This window comes from Struthio camelus, chromosome 8 (genome assembly GCF_040807025.1).
Source record: "Struthio camelus isolate bStrCam1 chromosome 8, bStrCam1.hap1, whole genome shotgun sequence".
Taxonomy (NCBI): Eukaryota; Metazoa; Chordata; class Aves; order Struthioniformes; family Struthionidae; genus Struthio; species Struthio camelus.
This window is the reverse complement of record NC_090949.1, coordinates 38,593,002-38,613,537: the sequence shown is the minus strand read 5'-3', so window position 1 is coordinate 38,613,537 and position 20,536 is coordinate 38,593,002. Positions and strand designations below refer to the sequence as shown.

The window sequence follows — 20,536 nt, the reverse complement described above, 5'->3', positions numbered from 1 at the left end:
AGGATAACTAGCAACATTGAGTCTGTTTGATTTTTTTTTAAACTCTCATTTTTTAAGATCACTTGTTATTTGCTTTGCAGGTGAAGTAAAACATAAAGTTTGCATGCGCTTGAGGAGAGTCAGGGCTCCGGCTGACATCTACAGGGCGCCAGCGTGGTGATGACCAGCAGAAGATGCATGATCTGTTTCTTGCTGAAGTTTCCTGCTGACGAACAGATCCCAACCAACTCTGTTGAGCTGATTTGTTTTTTTCTTTTTAATTGGATAAGGATTTGGTCGTATTACACACAGCTTTTTCCTTAAGTTTTGCTTCAGTCTTTTACTTTCAGTATATTCATATTTGTTTTATTACCTCTACTTCTCTGTAACCTACCAAGGCAACCAGTCTGCTGAGGACTTTTTTCCAGGCCTTTTCACACTTTGGAAAATTTGGATTTAAGTAAAAGGAATATGCAGGAAGCTGGTCTAGTCTTTTGGTCATATCCCCCTTAAAATGCTAATGAAGCATCTCCTTTGTGAAAATATAAACTGTGTTTTTTGTTTTGTCACGCAGCTCTAAAAGCAAAACTAACCTTGCACTGAAGAAAGCTCATGTCACTCCTGAGCGTAGGGCAATGTGAGAAAGCATGGACGGCGTCAGACTGTGCTAACCTTGTGGCCAGATGTTCGGTGTAGTCCAGGTTCAGCAGGTGGCATAATCTCAAGTCTCTTGATGGATGAGAGCTGGATTTGGACTAGCTGGAAGCGCTTGAGAGGTGGGGATGGGAATGACGAACTGTTGGTGCCTCCACAGCTGCTCTAACCGCGGCCGCGGTGCAGAAGGGCTGCGAGAAGGAGCCGCTCCTGGCACCTCGGCTGGCGCCCACGTCCCCCGGCTCTGTGCACGTTGGACAGGAAATTAGAAAGGAAAATGCAGTAGAACTTGGAAGCGAAATACACTGGCTATGCACATGGGTATGTGCTGTTTACAGCTCATCACGCTTTCCAAATTAATGCACCCACTTCTTAGCCGTTAAGTGAAATCCCTGGAAAAAGGTGTTTCTAAAACCTTCAAGGTAAATACCTCCAAGGTAAAAACCCGTCTGGATGCGATCCTGGGCAATATGCTCTAGAAGACCCTGCTTGAGCAGGGAGGTTGGACTAGATGATCTCCAGAGGTCCCTTCCAGCCTCAACCATTCTGTGATTCTGTGAAATAATGGGGAGTCCTGCCTCCCTGTTCAAGACGGCTCTCGAAACAACACTAAGGTTTTGCCGCTGGATTTATTTCAGCAATGAAAGGTCATTTAGAAACTTCCTTAGCTGTTTGTACTTACAAGGAACATTTCTAATGCAACTTTAAAGCACAAAAAGTAAATATGTCTCGCTTGGCAGACAGCTTGAAGAAAACCTGCTTAGTTCAATCATTAGGTCAAGCCACATAAATTTCTACCTTCTTCAAAGAAAATTGCTAGTGAGTGTCTCGGCTGAAGTGATTTTAACTTCCTTGACACTGAAGATTTAGTTGTATCAAGCAATAACAAACAGCTGAAAGACGTAATTTCAGATGCAAAAAGAGTGCCGCATCTACACATTCAGAGACAAAATAATTCTTACTATGCGCTGCACCATAATGCTTTAATACCCATGGCATTAAATATTAGTAAGAACTATTTTCACAGGAAGCCCAATGGCTCTGAAACTTAACTCTCTGCAGTTCGTGAGAACCTTAAGTTTCAGAGGAGAAAACAAGCAGTAAATCTTATTCTTTGGTCATGCTTTTCCCTGAGTTATGGTTTACTAAGGGGCAGTAAGTGGAGCTCTGGCAAAGGGGTTTTGGTGCTGAGCCCCTGGAATCGAAAGGGCGATATTCTGTATTTCTGGAGACCCCTTTGTGTTTATTGGTGTGTGCTATGCGGCGGCCTGGATGACGGACACCAGAAGGAAGTGCTGGTTAAGTAAAATGCCTATAATTTGGGGAGGAATAACTGAAAAAGAAGCTTTGGGAAGCAATAGCCATGTTCTCGGGCATCTGAAATGTGTCTGCTTTTAAAAGCAAAGCAATGTTTTCTGGTTCCAAAATCCCAATTTGCAAGGATGCTCAGTCATTTCCAGGCATAACATAATAGTCTCTTGGCAACTGCAGATGCTTATCTTGAAAGATTCATTTTTACAACAGATTGAATTCTCAGAAAAGAGACCAAACATAAAGATGTTAGAAATCAAAGCAAAAATCCAAAAGGGTTTTGAGGTTTGATTTGGTTAAGCATACAAATGTTTGGATATTTATTTGAAATGTATTCAAGCTGCTTAAATCTGGAAAATTGGTAATAGGCTCTATCCTCACTGCTCTGTGACAGAAAGTGTTGGCACGTACAGTTCCAAATTGCATTGACCTTTTTTGCTGCCAAATTCTATTGCATTTTCATTTCTAATTTACTGTCCAATCCAGCCCCAAGGTCTCCAGCTTTTACTACCTTTCTAAGTTTCCATTTCCTATTCAACATGGGCTTTTTCACCTTGCTTAATAGTTTTCTTTTTTTTTTTTTCCAGTTGGGTCCCATCTTATTAATCAAAAATTTAGGAACTGATGTATGTGAGATCAGACCTATGATTCAGCCATTTTGCTATTCTTTCTTTTACAATTTACCAGGTTTAGATGCTCCAGAAGGGACAGGAAAAACACAGCAATGGATAATTGTGGAAACCTTTGCCTGTAGAAAAAAATCTTTAATGCATTTCTGTGCAAAAGAAAAAGAGTTTATAATCTCTTCCAAAATACCTAGCTGAAATAACCGTATTTTTTCTTGGCAACCATATACACACCTAATATTTTTCTGAATTCTATTAAACGTTTGATGTCAGTAATATCTACCGGCACTGAGTTCCACAGGTTTCTTTTGAAGTTAATTGGTTGTTTCTACTTATATCTCTATTTCCTCTGAACACTCTAGTATTATTCCTCCTTTTTTCTGGTTTGCTGATTTTCCAAATTAGTGTCTCTTGTGACTGTCATTAGCACGCCGAATGTCCCTCTGCTCGGAGCAGCAAGGAAGGTGCTGTATAAAGTACATTACAATGTGCGTTCCCCCTCTTAATTTTTAAAGCTGGCAAAAGACCTTTCTCTGAAGTCTGTGAGGGCGACGACTGACCTCTTTCTTACTCATAGCCCTTCTGCACTGTCATCTATTGTTAAGCAGCTGGCTTACAGCTTTCGCCTCCGTTAAAGCGATTCCCTTCTGCCTTGAAAGGGGAAAGTATCCAAGTTAAAGATCTCTGTGCCTATTTAACTTTTTCTACTACCTTTGAATATTTTTGATGCTATTTTCTTAATTTACTCTTTCTTCCTGGTGATTGCACCATTTTTCAGAGAATGACAGAGTGAAAATACCTTGTTAAAGGAAAAGTACAGAAAAGATAAAAGCTCTGCCTTTATCTCTAACTTGCTGCTATGCACAAGGAGCAACAGGAGACAAATTTCCTTCGTTACAGGAATAACCCACTTGCATTATCCGGTACGGGAACGGCTTTCTGTTATTAAAGCCATTTGTGGCTGTCTCCGACCTGCCGTGCCTGGTCTGAGCTCCCAGGCAGCAGAAGGCAAACCCAGAGCTCCCCGTGCTCCCTGCAAGGGGTCGGGCAGGCGACGGGCTGGAGGGTCCTTCCCGCCCCCGACCCCCTCGGCCCCGCTGCGGACCCGGGGTCAGCGGTCGGGGAGAAGAGGGACCTTGCCCACAGGCCCGCCTGGGCACGGCCGGCTCCCGGCCCTTTCCTGCCGGTCTGGCAACCAGACCGGGGCCGCGTGTCCTTTCATTTCTTTCTTTGCCGTCCAAGGCTTGCCAATCATGCAGGACGGGTGGGACCTTCACAGATCTTCTTGGCAGCGCTTCCCGTCTCCCACTCAGCTTTCTCTCTCCTAATTGGATTGTTTTGATCTGTGTTTGGGATTTATCAGTTTAATTAATCTAATCTTGCAGTATCATCCGTGCGAACTGAAATAATGCCTAACAATGTTTCGTTGATCCCCCCGACTGCTGAATGAGAGTGAAGTTACACAGCGGCATATGGCAGTATTTCTTATCCGAGATGCTTAAGTTTAACACTTTAGAATCTTTTATTCCTTTTTCTTTCAGTCAAAGCTATATGTTTGCTTAGAGATCAGGCTACTTTTGCATGTTTCCTCACTGATAAAACTATGGTTTTAAATGTTCTCTGAAATCCTACTTTGCTTCCATAGACTCTCTCAGGAGCAAACCGCGTTTAGCCAAGTTACGGGGCATTCCTACGGTGCAACGCGCAGAAGCGTTGCAGCCCTACGCTTCTGAGCTGTTAAGACTTGCTGATTAGTTTAAATAATACAATAACATTCGTATTGTCTGTGTATGGTCCACAAGTCTGTGGAGAGAACACTGCTTTTTAAATAACTATGGCTAAATTAGGACCGGACTCTACCCGATAATGGCATGGTACGGTTTCAGGTGATGTCACCGCTCATTTAGGGTGATTAGTGCAACACCAGGCTGTATTTGCTAGTCAGTTTAAGCTAGTCTATTTTAAGTACGTTAAACTTAAAAAAAAAATCCAAAACATAAGCACTGACTTTGTTTCAATTGTTTCCCACATTCTTCCAGCTTTTCGAAAACGACCTTGAGTAACCTTGAACGGTTGGTTGACACAGGTCTTAATTATTGCGTTGACTTAATACAGGGAACGTGGAAAAAATCCCTGCTCTCGCTCTCCCGGTGCAGCTAGCTCCATCACAAAGTTAGCAGAAGACCTCTGGGCAGAGCTGCAAGCCGCTGGGGCCGCGTGACTTCTTCTCTTTTTACTGCGGAGCAGAGAAACGCTTGACGGGGAGAGGCAGCCAACACGCGTCCGGCGAAGCCGTCCCGGGCTCTGCGGCGAGCGAGGCTGATGAGAGCTGCCCTCGGCCGGCCGCGTCGCCGCTGGGGCGGGTACGACCCCACGGGTCGCTCTCTGGGGCGCTACGCACCGGGGCAAACCCAGCGCCGAAGCAGTCCTGGGAGCGAAAACTTGGTCACGGAACCTCCCAAGCCCTGGAAATGTTGTCAGAATTATCAGATATACATACAGCTTAATCCTAAAGCGCTTAATGCTGTCATTTTCGCTTAACTGTCTTCTAGGAGCGTGGTATCGGAGACAAACTGAAAAGCAAACGTCCTCAGCATCTGATCATGTAATATGTATTTTTTTGCACTATAATTTTCAGGGAAAAACTATGCTGTTCCTGTTGCATTATGTTAATGCTGTAACTGCAGCCCACTGGCATTGCTTTCTCATTATCCTGCTTCTGGGATATTTGCGTATGTTAGTGACAAAAGGATGCAAAACTCTGAGTCAAAATGGTAGAAATTTACCCCCAGAAGACTTATTTTTCACTTGCAAAACAGAGAACCAGTCCACATATTTTTCACACATTCTTTTTTTCCCAGGAGTGGGCTGATTTTTTTTTTTTGACATAGCCTCTCTGGAATGTGCAGAAAGTGCTACAATACTATCGCAAGACATTGTGTGGCAGAAATTGCCTCAAGAGAATTTTCTTTTATGCTTTATCCTGAAATGCTTATATAGCTGTTCGGCACGCTTCTGCCAATTATTAAAAGAAGCTTGTGTTCATGCGGTGTCCTGTGAATGTGACTTGATGAACAGACCTACCAGAAAATATGCTGGGATAAAGACTGCTGCTCTGGAGAAGCTCCAGACAGTGTGGGAGTGGCATTTTGTTTTGTTTTCCATAGAAAATTTATAATTGTCTAAATATAAATTAAGCCTATTATCCTGACCTTCCCTTTTTTACAGTTTGTTCATTTGAAATCATAGTCATGTAGCATGAAAAGATTTTTTTTGCAACTCCTAATCCAGACTCCTTCTTAGAACTGTTCCTCCCTCCCCCAGAATAGTTTTCCGCCTTGTTCATATCAGTTAGCGACAAGAAGTGAGGCCATACTCACCTGCCCTTTATGTGTTTTTTTAAGGTGATGTTTTGGCTTAACCTAACTTGGAATGGAAATTCTCTGCTGGTAAAATCGAACAAAAATTTGTTGATGTTAACAGAAGCGGGACCATTTGCAACTCAGTGAAACATATTTTGTTGATTTGCAAAATGAAGATTAGCTGAGATTCCAGCCACTAAATCTTCAGTCGCTTTTTGGAAAACTGAGACAACCAATCCTCTTGAGTAGCGACGCCCTTTGCGTTTAGGTGTCTAGCTTTAGGCATTTATTTGAAAATCTGTATTCTTCCAAGAAGGATTTGCATAGCTAGCAGCTGAAATACATTGTTAATTACCATATTATACAATGATCCTAACAGATAACTGCGTTTAGTTGTGTCAGCATTAAATATGGGAAGATATTTGAAAGAGTGGAAAGGAAGTAGGATGGCCTGAACGAGGGCTCCCTCCCTCTGAGTCAATGTCGGCTCCTCGCACCGTGCTGGGGATAATCGTCTCTTTTGTCTCAGATGTAATCCAGCCTAGGTCAGCTCTCCAGCTCCCTCTCCTCTCCTCTCCTCCACCTTTTTTTTTTCTCTCAGCTGGCACTAATCCATTAATAGTTTTTTTTTGTTGAAGTGGTATTTCAGTCACAACATAAGTAACTGGGTAGTGTTTTGTTTCAGACTATTAAACAGCTCCACTTTTTCCCTGGTGGGCAGCTGAAGTTCAGGCATCATGAAGTCATATGGGTACTTTTTGTCTGTATATTAGTTTAATTTTTATGACTACCTTGAATCATGCAAATTGAAAGTTCCGAAATTAACAACTTGTCGCTGTTTTTTCCTCATCAGTAGAACTGGCTAGGAAAAAAAAAAAGGGAAAAATTATGAAAATGTGCTAAAGAAGGTTTTTTTGGATGTGTGGGGTTTTGTTGGTTTATTATTTTTTGTTTGGTTGGTTTTGGATCAAAATAGCAATTTCATCACTATTTTCCAACTAGCTCTCCCTCTCCGCGTTGAACCTGACCATCTCATCATTGCTGAAAGACCCAGTCACCACAATCCCTGGAAATAAGTAGCATATTTCTAGCTAAGAGGCAGTAGTTCCTCTGATGAGGACGTCATCCAAAGCCTCCTCGGTCCTTGAGGAGATCGAGTGCCCCATCGTGAGCGAAGGTGCTCGTTTCTGGGACGCCAACAGGTGAGGAGGAAGCCGAAGCAGGGAGTGTAACGCCTGCCCAGTGTCCCCTGGCCTGGAGAGCCTGGACACCAGGGACTTGGCGAAAGGAGATCGTCCCCCTGGATGGGCCTGTCCTGGCTCCCGGAAAGTAAAGGCATTTTCAACGACTGCATACCTTTTTGTACGGCTTCAAGGGCAATTGCTCCCATTTTCAATTTCCTGCCGCAGATGCCGTGCCCAGGAGAGGTGCCTCCCGTGGCGAGCGCTGCCTTGTCCCTCCTGTTCACGCTCCTTCTCCTGTGCCGGCAGGCAGGAACGGTGGCAACCAGGCCTGGTGGGGGTATCACTTCGGAGATACGTTCAGCAACGGCCAGCAAAACGGCCTCTCGTGCGTCAGCAGCCCTCCCGGTCTTCATCAAAGAGTTTTAAAAGAGCTGGCCAAGGAAACTAGCTGAATTTTCAGTGTGCCTTCAAAGAACCACAAGATTTGGGAAATGTGGACAACCTGGCTATTTGGGGTTTACCAGGAAAGCGATGGGGCTGGGCGAGCCGTTGCCGGTCCCGGCGGCCAGCTCACGGGCTCGTGGCGTGGATGGGTTGGAAAGGACAGGGATCACGCTCCCGGGCTGGCGGCTGGACCTGGATCAGGCTCCCGGACTGGTGGCCAGACAGGTCTGGCACATCTAAGCGAGAGAAGGAAAGCAAATTTGTGCCAAAACGAGAAGGCTAACCGGTGCAGCACAGGTAAGTAAGGGCCTGTTAGCGTGACACTGAGCCCCGACACAATAGCAGAACAGCTGATATGAGACTTGATTAACGAATAATTAAGAAAGGTATTCTAATTAGTGTCAATCAACTTGGGGGTATGGAAAAGAGATCCACTAGATATGGCTGAATTTTTCTTTTTTTCTTTTTTTTAATGAGAATGCCAGGTAGGCAGACAAGGCGAGTGTCGATCGACCAGTGGTCTTGCTGGCGTGTGAGTGGGCAGCGGTGACACCTCGAGCAGGGGTCGAGCAGGGTCTGCAGTCGCGGCGGCGGGAGCGGGAGGTTGCGTTCGGGCCGGGGCAGCGCGAGCAGCGGCCGTCTCCCAGCGGCTCGGTCTGTCCCGTGCAGCAAAGAGAGGGCAAGGCTGGATTTGATCTCAGTCGGTAAGCGCGTACAGCGGGAGCAGAAACTGGAGAGCAGAGAGCTTTGCAATTTAGCAGATAAGGATATAAGAAGGTCCAAAGCTGGAAGCTGAGATAACCACATGCTTTATGTACAGCGGGAGTAATTTAGTAACTGGAACATCCCACCAGAGCTAATGGCTGATGCTTCGTTGCCAAAAATGTCTTAATGGAGTTTGGTTAGTGGTTTTCTAAAAGGGTTACTCTAGTTTGAAAGGAATTTTTTTTCTGGAAAGCTTTATATCCAGCTCACAATAGATGCCTACAAGGGTCCTTTCTGGCGATGAATCCATAATTACTTGCTCTAATTAATTTCTCTGGAAGCAGGATCAGACCCTCACCCTCCAAGCGAAAGCAGACTCTGCCTTTTCCATTCTGGGCGATTGTCACATCATTATGGCACATTAACGAGTGGCATTGTTGTCTTTGGCTCTGTGGCTAGTCAACATGTCAGCTAAAGTGGATTTGATTTTGAAAAGTCTTATGGATCCCAATAAAGATCAGTAATCATTAAAATTAACCACACACTGATTTAATCAACATGTAGCTTTGTTAATTACTAGCTCTTTCTTTGTGTCCATCTGTTTTTAAGATCGCAGCGAACCTGCAGCAGATGTTCATGTAAATATAATAAGCTGGTTGCCATGTAAATATAAAATTTTCAGGAGTGTTTGTGTAACAGACTTTCAATTTATGTGTGTTGTTGTCAGTATCGTGTCTTTAGTGGCTTAAATACAAAACTGATAGCTTTGTGACCATCCCCCTTAGAGGCACTTTCTGTTTTCGGGCTTCTCTTCTCCCTCCCCTGCCTCCCTGCTCCTGGCTGCGGTGACCTGCGTCCGTGGTCCCAGGCCTGGAGGGGTGCCAGAGCGTTTCCAGCCGTGTCCCGGGAACTGCCGCCTGCGGATGAAATAGGACCCTTCCACTCACGCTCCGTTCAAGAGCATAAAAAATAATTACCGTGCTCACGGTAAATACGATGCATTCGTCTTGAACGGTGTAAGTGAAAAGCGGTTCATGTAGCTAAATGTTTCAGATTTGGAACCAGCTTTGCTGTTAAAAACCTTTGTGTCCATCAAGGAAACTAATTCGGTGAGTCAGGGTTAAGTGCAGCGACGGCTGCTGGGAAAAGCTGGCGTGCAAAGCCTCCCAGACCGAGCGTGAGACCGGCTGCAGGGAGACAATGACAGAACTGGGCAGGAGTGACAGTGCATAAAACAAACTGGCAAATATTTTAAAAGCTGAAATTGAATTTTTTTTAAAGTAAATACCCTGCGGTATAAACTGAAAAAACAGGTTTACCTTCACCCCTGGTGAGTAAAATGGGTGCATGTTGTGGGTTTAATTTTTGTCTAGTGAAACATAATCCCCATTAGAATGGAAAAAAAAAAATCTGAAAAATCTTCCCTTTGCAAAAGAGCTTTATTTCACTGAAAATGCTTATGAAGTTTAGGATTTAAATTATGAGTCCATAAGTTTGATAGCTAATTTTTAATCTGGTAATGCATGTGGTCGTTTCTGTACGTGTGAGGGCTGCGGACGTGCTCCGCGGAGATCTTCGTCCACAGAAGCAGCACTCTGGGCAGGGCAGCGCGAGTTTCTTCACCTGCCTTTTCCCACCTTTTGGGGGAAATAAGGATCGTTTGCCAAGCTTTTAAATGCACACGTACATGGATGCTGCTGTGTGATTTCTGCAGGTTTGTGCCTCCAGCTGCAGATCTGCGATCAGGAGTGTGCTGCTTCCATTTCCTCTCTTATCTCCATTTTCCTCTCTCTGTTGCGTTTCTGCCACCTGGAAGTTAGAGCGCTGGATGACGGGAACTAGATCAGGATTTCAAAGACATTTGGAGTGTAATTCCCAGTGATTTCAGAGCAAGTAAGGCACCTTTGGGACTGCATTGTACCTGCTACCGAGGCGCTCAGAGCATCCTTGGGGTCTGGTGTCCGGTGTGTTTGGCCAGGAACCTGCTTGCAGTTGGGTCCCACCACCTCCTGCACTTGCAGAGGATCCTCAGGCTCCTGCAAACAGGACTCCAGCTATCTCTTCTGTGCTATGTCATCTTTGCAAGGGAAAATGAGACAGCTGCAGGCCAAGGAGTCATGGACTGCAGGTAAGTGCACGTTCAGACATGGAGGGCACCTCTGGTGTCCATGTAGGACCAGGAAAGCTGTCCCAGGATAATCCCTCAGGCTTTCCTTCACGGCCAGTTATTTTGCCCTCGAGGCTAGTTGCTTTACTTACCCCTATATTTTCCTGCGTTCGATCGTTGTTGGATTAAAACTAAATTATTGATGTAATAGCCTAAGCTTCCTTTGTGAAAGTAATTGGACAGTCTAGTCTTGTTCTGTGCAGCAGCACTGAATTTAATGTGTGAAACGGAAGGACCAAGAGGCAGAGTCTGGTGGGGCCGCTTGCTTTGAGCAGAGCCTCCTTTTTTTCTCCTCTTTTAAAGCGAGGAGGAGCCCAAGGATCCTTTAATTGTGTTTTCTCAATGGAGAGCGGCAGGGGAGAGCTGGCTGCTGCAGGCATCCCGGGGGCAGGCGTGGGGCGGGCTGTGGGTGCTGGACCCGCTTGCCCGGGAGCCTGCCCGCAGGTCCTCGGCGTTGCCTCGTGCCCCTCTCCCAGGGATGTGACCTGCATCCGCGGGGACGTGCGGCTCCTGGCTTCCCTGGCAGCAGGGCCCGTGTCCAACCCCTCAGGAGGGCTGTTTGACCCAGCGCTGGCCTGGGTCTAACTTTTATTAGCTCTAAAAAAGCTCCAACTTTTATTCGCCGTGGCGGAACGGTGCTAACGCCCTGTTGTGAGGCCTCGTGCACTGCAGTTCATTTTCCCTTGGGATTGGCTTATTTTTGAAGCGTGGTGAAAAATGTATATGTTCCCTCTTCAGCATAGATGAAAAATGTTTCAGATCAGATCATTTTTGTCATTTAGATAGAGCTATGAATCAAGCAGGAATAAAAGTCTGTGTAAATATTCAGTTGGAAAATACTAGCAAACTTTATTATATGAACTTAACAGAATCACCGAGGAAAGGAATTCACAGCAGTAGGCTCCAAACAGCACAAATAATAGAAACAAATACCACCGATCTATTAAAAATTCGACTTTATGTATAAAATCCACACTTTAGCACAGCAAAACAAGTGATTTTTTTTCCAGAAGAAGCAAACTAGTAGCATTAATGTAGCATTCGCTGCAGTGAATAGTTAGTGATGCTCATAATGTGCAGTGCCCAAGCCAGGACCGGTTTTGGTTTGTGATATCCGCAGTGGTGCGCTCTTTGCATTCATGTGGGTATAGCAATAAGCGCTTCTGAATGCACAGCCCTCGCGTCCTGTGAATATGGATTATGACCTCCTAGAAAAGGTCGTATCAGCTATTACAGTGCCCAGGTGACAATCCATTCTCTGTTGCAGATTAACCTCATAAAAGACACCACTAAAGCTCACTGAGCCTACATAGGAACTCATCTAATATGTTCAGATTGTGAATTCAGGGAGGAATCTCTCTTTTTGTTAAGGCTCAGCAAAGAGGGTCCTGGTAGAGAAAGGGGTTCCTAAATGCGGTTAAGTGATAACAGTCCCAAAGGTAATCAAGCAACAAAGGAAGATATTCAGTGTTCACCTACAGCAGGCGAAAAAACAGGTTCTCAAATTTTGCTCGGCATCAGCAAAGACATAGAGTGGTGCCCCCTCCTTAAGATGTTTCACCTCCAAACCCGAAATAAAGTCTTCTGCCTCTAATCGACTGAGCCTGGAGTTGTATCTGGAAAAAGCTAAAAGTCCAGCAGAGCCTCACGAAATGCAGCATTGCTCCGTTGTCACTCCAGCTTCAGCCTCCGCGTCTGGGCTGCCAAACGGGGAAGGATCCACCACCTTGGCCAGGAGCTGGTTCTGCAGTGTCCTCCCCGCGTGCGTCAGCACGGAGCAGTTGGCAGGGGCTTCGCTAAAATGTCATGGACCTGAGCTACTAGGTGGGACTGGGTCTTAATTCATTCGCGAAGGGTCCTCTAAGGTGGATTTTAAAGATAATTAGAGGTGGCTTGTTACAAATGTCACCTGGTGGCATAATGGCAAAACTAACAGTCACATGCATTTACCCAGCTTAATGCGCTAATATGCCCACATGTGGTGTGATGTTCCAGCCCAGCTAAAGCACTTGGACCCCAGCACCAATCTCTACTGTCTTGTGTGAAACTGTTTTTGTAGAACATTGTCCAGCAACTGTTTCTGCATGCTCCTTGAAGATGACATGAAAAAGGAAACATATATTTTGGTGCTGATTGGGAAAGTAGAGGGAAGAGCAGATCTTAACACAAAGTTTCCTGCACAGAGATGAATCTGGGGTTATCTCCCATTTACATCAGCACTTGAAAAGAGCTCTGCTTCTGATTTCCTGTCTCATTTCTTAGCTTCTGAGGACTTTGGTTTCATTCAGCTTGGCAATGACTTCAGGATCCTAGAGAGGAAGATGAGAAGGTGAAGGCAGATCATTAAATGACTGTCTTCAGGCTTCTTTTGATCTGTGCAGTCCTTACTCTCAGATTGGCCAGACAGGCCACTGCTGGCATGAAATTCTTGTGCAGAGTGGAAAATTTATGATTTTTTCATGGAAGGGAGCATAGAAACCCAGACACCTACAAATGACTAGAAAATCCCAAGAGCAGAGGTTGCACTTCCTCTGTCACTTTCCAGTAACAGGCACATCTCAGTGGAGATAAACAGGACGGGGTGTGAGGTGAGGTCCAGTCTGCTGTCTACAGCTCAGTAAAGGGCAAATCAACAATGGCAACAAAAAATAATTAACTGGCCAGAGAAAATAATCAGCAATGGTAAGCAGAAGTTCCTCCAAATCAAATTCATTAAATTATCTGAAAAAAGGAGTATTTTTACAATTTGTAGCAGTCTTTGCATCACATTTGTTAATGTTTTGATTGCTTTAACACTGAAAAAGATGCCCTTTTTGACTGAACACATCAAACAATAGAAAAGCCTCTATTTCCCACCACAACTGAATCGTGCTATGTCAAATTCTTAAATTTCAGATGACAATGGCAATTAAGAACAAGAATAAGATCTTATAATTGAAACTGAAATAAAGCTAAATCTTACAGATGGGATACTAGCTTCAACTTCAATCTGAGCGTCTAAGGAATCACTGTACATTTTTTAATTCTTTGACTCTTTTCCACAAATATTTTGACAGGCTCAGAAATTTATCTTCACTGTTAAGGCTGCTAGATTATCACATACAGATGGGTCCAGATTCAAAATCCTTTCATTTTTCACTTACCCTTTACTCAGAAATAAAATTCCAACTGGGAATCTACATTATGGGCTTGTTTGTGTTACTAGTCATGGATTGACGCACAATACTTTCTGTTTTATCCTAAAAAGAGGGATGACCGTGAATGTGAGTTTTCCGAAGTGCCAGTGGCCGCCTCGGCTGTGTGGACCAGGCTGAGTCCTCCTGCACGTGCCGCACGGAGGAGCCCAGCCCGTCCCAGACCTGCCCGGCGAAGCCTCCTGGTGCTCCGGCAAGGCTGTAACACAGAAATGTAGTTTAACCAGTGCTATTAACATATGGTGAAAAAACAGGCCATTAGCCCCACCGGGATAGCTGGTACGGGTGACGTTGGCGGTAAGGCACTGCTTCTGCGAGGTGCAGCCCGTTACGAACGCCCAGCTTTTCTCACGTCTCTGCTGCGGCTGAGACCGGCTGCGTGGGAAGCGCAGCCTCGTCATGCAGGAAAAGGTCTCATCTCAGTGCTCTCCTTTTCTGATACGTTAGTAGCTGATGTATTTCCAAACGCTAAGGAAGCAGAAAGGGAAAGAAATTAATGATTTGCGTTAAGTACTTGCCAGAAGGCCTAGTCACACCGCCGCCTGAGAGCTGCCGTGGTCATGCCTTCTGACTTGCTCTGTTTTAGCACAAGGGCCCATAGAGTATTAGGTAAAGTAATACTTGAATTAAGATGGGGATAAGAACAAGCAGGCAAATTGCTGACCTGCCTGGGTGGAACTAGGCTTTGTGCCACGGAGCACGACTCTGGGAGTCAGTCTGGTAAAGGCATATAGAATTAGATCAACATTTTCAGGCGCAGGACGCATTGTCATGCACAGGACACGCTCATCTGGCCGCGTAGCCTGAATGTGACACGTATTCATTTTGGGGTATGTAGAGGGCTGATGCTGATTTTGCCGTGCTGGCTTCTGACTTCCCCGCTGTCACTTTGGACTCGCTCTGATATTAACAAGAGCAGAATTAAGTCCTTGTTGTTATTTGTTTTCCTGCTTATATTTTAGAGGGATTGTTTGTGGGGTTGAATTAACAAGAGAGACGATCTTTCACAGCACTTCAGTGCTCAGAAATGACTAAGTTTGCAATTTCCCTTTGATAAAAGGCTCTAGAAGGAAAAAGGCAGAGAAGTGTTGAACGCAGGAGGACAACAGCAAGGAGGAGGAGGTCCAGGTTCCTGCATCCTTTCTGCCTGAATGGCTCTGGGGTACCGTGGCGCGTGCAACATCTAATGCCTCATCGCTCCTGCAGGACGGCGGTCGTTTCGGCTGCATCGCGCAGGACGAGCGTCAGCACCTGGGAAGGGCTCCGGGCGCTGGCAGGAGCAGGCATGTAAGATGGGAGCGGGCAACATGCGGGTGCAACGGCGGCCCTGGGCTCCCCAGCACTGCGGGAGGAGCAGGCGCTTCTCGGGAACACGCTGGCTTTTTGGGGCAGAACTGAGTAGGCTAAACGAATTCTATCCATTTTTACCACATTAGTTCCTTTTTTTTTTTTTTAATATCACTACAAAAAAGCAATTTATAAAAGATACGGTACTCTATAACATTTATTCTCTGGATATTAGTTCTTCCTAGAAGCTCTGGGAAACAGTCTTTCTAAAAGAAACTATTTATGGTTTTGGACCACATTGATATTTCAATAGATTGAAATAGATTGAAGATCTTCCCTTTTACATTGAGTCTTCTTCAACCCTGGCCTGCTAGATGTCACATTTTTCTTGTGTGTATAATTAAAAGATGGCCTTAAACATGTAGGAGACAAAAGAGACTATTAAACAGAAAAATGTAAGAGGAAACAGCAGTTTGTACTTTTGTGCCAAGACAATATTAGATGGATTGAGCAAACAACTTCTTACAAGGGTGACTATTTGTTTCTGACGGCTGGAGCCCAAGGCCGAACAAACCCTTGCTCAGATGCTGAACTTCGTACTAGTGAATAAGCCCTCTGCAGGCACAGCGAGGGGACTTCAGCCCAAGTCAAGGATAGTTGCACTCAACGTAGGTCTTTGATTTGGTTTCAGAGGGCTTTGGACCGGGCCTCAAGTTTGGTGCTCCCTGCAGATACTCCCCAATGATTTACTGGGCTCTTGCAAAGCCTCTTCCTTTAGAGAGGAATTAAAATAATTGTGAGACATAATGGAGGAAAAATCCTTCAGTATTTCCTTCTTTATAATTCATATTTCTATAATATCCTTTAATTTCCGCTAAGCTCCTTAAGTGTCTATGAAACTGAATAGTTCAGATCCTTTTTACACTGTTTTATTATTGAGGTGTGAAATATGCGGTGCTTCCATTAATGATCCATATGAACCCTTGTAGTCTCTTTTAATACAGCTGTGCTAATGGAGAGACCATTTGGTATTGCAGGAATTATTTTTGAAATGATCTGTGTGTCATTGCACATTGTGAGAAAGGACATCAGATACTTTTAGTCACTACTTTCCCTTTTCCATGTGATTTTTAGGGAGAGTCTTACAACAGCATATTTACAAAAAAAATCTTCTGATAACTTTTAGCGATGGTAGTTAACGCGCAATAAGTGCTCATGGTAACTTTACATCACATATGTGCAATAAAAAAAAAAAAAGAAACATTCAAGCAGTCAAATCATGGCATTTCTTAATTTCTATTTCCATTTGTGTAAAAGTCTTAAACCCTAGACATAAGTGAGCTGTGAGATCGATGCTTCCAGTGCTGGGCAGTTTTACTAACCAAAATTCTAAACTTATTATCTTTAAAGGATTGCACCGCCTTTTCTGCACGCTCCCACACCGGGCACGGCAGTCTCGTGGCTCTGCCCCTGCTTGCGCTGGACGGGGCCAGCACCTCTCTGCTCGCCGCCTCTCGAACCCTGGGCTAGCGCCGGTCCGACGGCTCGCGCCAACCTTCGCGTGCTGCCTGGAGAGACGCAGGGCTGGAGCAGAGCCGCTCGCAAGAAGTTCAGGCCTGTGGACCCTCGTATTTGCTAAGGGTATGTCAGATGTCCTATTGCGTGATAAGGCTATAAATATTTTTTGCATTTTGCTGCATCATTATAATCCAATAAAGCAGCTGTTAGGGCCGGGAGGCACCATTAGGAGGCACCGTTATAATCTGCTATATTCCCGGTAATATGGATGCAATAACATCTTTTGGTCCAGGCGGCTCAGTCTCTAACTATCTTTTATTTTCATACCGTTCTGCTGGCTCTGTCAGGGCAGTTTTATTCTCTGACAGCTGCTATCTGAAGGGTGTGAACTCGGGCAACAACGAATGCAGTCGCAGCCACTACGGGGACCTCATACAGCTAACCAGGACTCTGCCTTCCTGAGGCCCTTTCTTGGATTTGAAGCATTCCCGGCTGTTTGGTGACTGTAAGTACTGGCTGCAAGAATTGCAGATTTTGGGGGTAAGCTGCGGAAACAGCTTGCTGCAGTCAGGTGGACCGAGGAGAAGAACTTGTGGTGGTTACATCCACCCCTGTTTGAGAGCTGTAAAGATAAAGTAACACTTTCAAACACTCAAGCACATCACACGGTTCTTCTTCCATTATGGGTACAGTAGGGTGAGATATCTGTGTGGATCCAGATTTGTAGCTGCCAGGGGATGGTTAGCTCTCGCGCTCCCAAAGAAGACATTCCTTGCTCTCTTTTGAAGTTTGTCTCCAAAAGTTGGTTTCTAAGGCAGAGAGGTTGCGTAGAGTGGCAAGGCTACCCTCCATGCAGGACCAGTGTGGGCCAGTCCGGCTCCTGGCCAGGCAGGTCCATGTGCAGGGTGGGACTGGAGAGGGAGCCCCTGGCCCTGGCCTGGGAGAGAGACTGGCTGGTGGACACAACTGTGCCTCTCCCATGCAGAGGCTGGAGCAGAGGCAGGGATCCTGGGTGACGATGCCAAGAGAGGCACAAAGGCTGGGCCAGAAGTTCATCAAAGTCCATACTGAGAGAGTTGAACTGATGGCCACCAGTCAACCTGCTGGAAGGAGATGGTGTCTTCGTGCACCGCCGAGCCGCTTCTCACCCTGGAGCAGCCATGTGCCAGCAGAGCTGCGACAGCTTCATCTCAACTCCTTTCTTCCACAAACGGCTGGACTATGCACAAATCACCCTGTGTTATCGATGTGGGTTGCCACTAGCATCAATTTACAGTGTTTGCTGCCTCCCTCAATATAAAGGACCTGCTTCAGATCTTACAGGAACTATCAAAGGTCTGTGTTAGTCTGTCTGAACGTCGTGAAACCTACTGGATTTATAGCAATGTAATTCAGATCAGAATCGAGTCTAATCGATCCGTGACATTTTTCTCCTTTTAGAGTACGTGATCTGTAGAGCAGCTGATGCTCTCTGCCAAAGAAGGGTGGAAACTTAACACTGGACAACTATGAAAAACATTACCTGTATTGTTGCTTCTTTGTTGATAATATCGGAGATGGTCAATTCCTTAACAACATCCTGTAATAGCCGTTAAGTACTTTCCTCCTTGGGGCTGAATGATTTATTACAGTACTTTTTTTGTGTTTATTGCCAATTTCGAAATTAATAATACCATAAACTTTGTCCAGTAAAAACACTGATTTTAATTATAAATAATGCTTTTTAGTCTAAATGATAGGAAATAGACTAAATATCGTTTCACTGACAGATGGGTGGATTATATGGTCCGAGGGTCTATTATAATCATCTAGTTTGACCTCTTGCATAACAGAAGCATTAAAATTAACCCCGTAAATCCTTTCCGATGCCCTTTTTATTGTGATTAAGTAAGAGTATAGTATTTAGATTTTTTTTTCCCGTTTTGACTTATTCAAAATTGTCTCATTTCTTTCAGAACAAAATGAATCATTGATCTTCTTAAATGTTTTACTGTAAAAGAGGTGTCCAGATGCAAATTGCTCCTGCAGGTCTTCTCTGTGCCGCTCCTAATTTTTCATCACAATTTCGATGTATTGATTACAGCACAAGATGCAATATTTCACTATTTCTGTCACAGTGGAGGAGGGTAATGTTTTTTAGGCTTTTTTTTTCTCTGTTAAAAGAAGAAAAAAAGGACAAACTAATGTGAACTTTGTCAATTGTATATCAAATGTGCTGTTCAAAAATGAAGATCATTATAGAACTTCTGATATTTTCATTTTGCTAAACATTTTTTCTTTAGACATTTCCTATATTTTTACAAAGTATATCCCTTGTATTACTTTGGCAGTGAGACTGAATACTTTTGTTTCAAGTCCACCTCAAGCATTTTAAAAATTATTCTTCAGTTCAGGCAGCTAACTGAATCTTCTGAAAAACAGCTTTTGAGATCTGTATGTTTTTGTCTTCCTTTCCCCTGATTTGGGGGACTATGACAAGTCTTTAGGTCTAAGCCTTACATGTTTTTGTAAAATGGATGTCAGGCAGAGATGAGTTCAGAAACGATTTACCAGCATATTGCAGATTATGTTTTTGAAGTATTTCAAGCCAATAAACTACGAAAAATGGAATAAAGATGCTTCAAACTGCACATAAGTAGCTATTTACTACTAGTATTTATTAATGTTGCAAATCAGTACAAATTTTCTGAAGAACTAGATTTACTAACTTCATTTCTTCATTTGAATAACTACTCCCAATAAGTATCTTGATGAGCCACCATTTACAAAATAATTTTCCTAAAAAACCAGTGGACAGAGCCTGTGCTATTATAAAGTGTCATGGACAGAGTATTTAAACAGCTGTAATCTGACCCTCTCCAACGATAGACTCGTCGCTTGTCATTGAGCCCCCTCTCTCTCCGCACAGTTTTCGGGTTTATGAATTGAAAACATCTGGGCGGGTTTGTTGGTATAAAACCATGCCCTTCAGGAGGCGAGCGTGTGCTAGAGGTGGGCGAGGGTGGTTTGGCCCCGGAGCTGCTCGCGGTGGAGGGCCAGCGCTGCCAGGAGCCCCTTTCCCACCGGCGCCGTGGGCTACCGACGTTTCCCTGACCTCCACAATCTGCCGTTGTGTTATCGAGTGGGAGCAATCTTTCGATATGTGCATCTTTACCTGTTTTTCTCTTCCTCAGATGCTGCTTTTTGGTTGATTTCGTGCTGCACGCGTGGGAGCTGCAGGAGCCCTCTCCTCCGTGGGTGCTGTAGCAGTGAGCGACCGGACTCGGTTTCCCCTCGCTGTAGCCACGAGCAGCGCATGCTTGCCAGCATTTTCCACATACACCATATTTTCAGCACAAAGCAGTGTTCTTAAAGAACATCTCGGAGAACCTGCCCCATACGCACTCATGCTGTGCTTCAATATGTCATGTGCCGCCTACTGCATTTAATCCGTTGTGCTGTTTCTGTTTAGGCCACGTTTTTCATATTTGCAGTAATTCAGTAGAAAACTCTACTCAAAGAGCTCCTATGTTTTGCAGAGCTTTGAGGCTTGTTGTATCACTAGCTGGGCTTTAGGATCCCGCAGACCCTGCCAGGTGTGGCACAAAGCAGGCGCGGGTGTTCCTGTGTCTTGGCTTTGAGTGACTGTGCTTTAACTTCCAAGCAACATCGCTGATCACCACCAGAACGTTTGAATTCTCCTCTGTAGAACGTGTTACTGGAGAGGTTCAAAAAGCTGCACGGGTGGAGAAGCTTCTCCTGGTGGGAGCGCTTTCCGACGCCTCTCCTCGCTCTCCGAGCAGTGCGTGCTGGGCAGGGTGGCTTTCCGGTTCCCTCCCAGCCGTCCTTCCAGGCTGGACAGGCTGGCTAGCAGTGAGCTTCCCCGCGACGCACGTCAAGTGCAGAGCTCTCCTTGTTCCCCTGCAGGCAACTGGCGGCCAAAAAGGTTGATTTGCCCAGAGGCAGGTACGCAGCCAGGAAGGGGCACTTGCGTTCACTGCTTTCATTACCCACCCAGATGTCCTGACTGAGAAGGTCAGAAAAGCCCATCAAAATGCTCCATGAGTGAAAGCAAACTGAAAATAAACAAATCTCATTTTTGAGGACAACTCTCATCTGTGGGAAG

At 44.9% G+C, this 20,536-nt stretch overlaps 1 long non-coding RNA gene across 4 annotated transcripts; it reads left to right on the top strand.

The window, feature by feature from the left end:
- Nucleotides 1-9,174: 9,174 nt before the first annotated feature.
- Nucleotides 9,175-19,151, top strand: LOC138068077 (uncharacterized). Of its 4 annotated transcripts, none has more exons than XR_011142690.1 (5): nucleotides 9,175-9,595; nucleotides 9,980-10,393; nucleotides 13,680-14,909; nucleotides 16,324-16,554; nucleotides 16,779-19,151. It is a non-coding gene; the product is annotated as an uncharacterized lncRNA (long non-coding RNA). The 4 variants fall into 4 exon arrangements; XR_011142689.1 differs by having other exon boundaries at nucleotides 16,324-16,936; nucleotides 17,417-19,151; XR_011142691.1 differs by having other exon boundaries at nucleotides 14,687-14,909; nucleotides 16,324-19,151.
- The last annotated feature ends 1,385 nt before the right edge of the window (nucleotides 19,152-20,536 follow it).